Below are 623 nucleotides of genomic sequence, written 5' to 3'. Positions count from 1 at the left end.
AATGTTGGTGTGTTTAAGAAATTTTGGGGCGAGATGAACAATTGCGTCAGCGCATACCAGGTTGTTTTGTAAACTGTAGTTCTCGTGATGAGCAAAAGGAATTTGGGTCTTGGAAATCTAGGTGGCTCACGTAGTCACGAGTGTTGACCCTGTTGACTTGTATCGTGTCATGGGATCTCCACGTTACGGGAGTGCATGGCTGGAGAATGTTCTCGAGTTATGAGTGTGTGAGTAAGTCAGCTCGAAACGGGGTCGTTAGGGTGTAATATATGGACTGGCAGTAAAGATGAATTATTCTAGCAGTAACCTGAATTGGTGAACATTCTGCCTCGTGAGGACGCTAGACTTTGCCAGTAAAGGTGAGGAAGTGATCTTTTTATTTTAAAATGCCCGATTGGACATTGAATTGATTGTTTACTCTGTTCGTTTCATTGTCAATTTTATTATTGAATATTTTCCGCTTTTATTGTCTTGCATATTTACCATACATAAAATCTGTGATATGTTGGGTGGTTGGTAACATGGGAATTTTCCCATTTATGTCTTTATGCCTTGTTTTAAAGGTAATCCCTTTGGTTTTTTTTCTCAGATGGATTTTTTAGTGGTTGCATGTTAAAGGAATT

The sequence above is a fragment of the Macrobrachium rosenbergii genome, chromosome 43 (genome assembly GCF_040412425.1).
Source record: "Macrobrachium rosenbergii isolate ZJJX-2024 chromosome 43, ASM4041242v1, whole genome shotgun sequence".
Classification (NCBI taxonomy): domain Eukaryota; kingdom Metazoa; phylum Arthropoda; class Malacostraca; order Decapoda; family Palaemonidae; genus Macrobrachium; species Macrobrachium rosenbergii.
The sequence above is the reverse complement of the archived record's forward strand: the minus strand, read 5'-3'. Positions refer to the sequence as shown.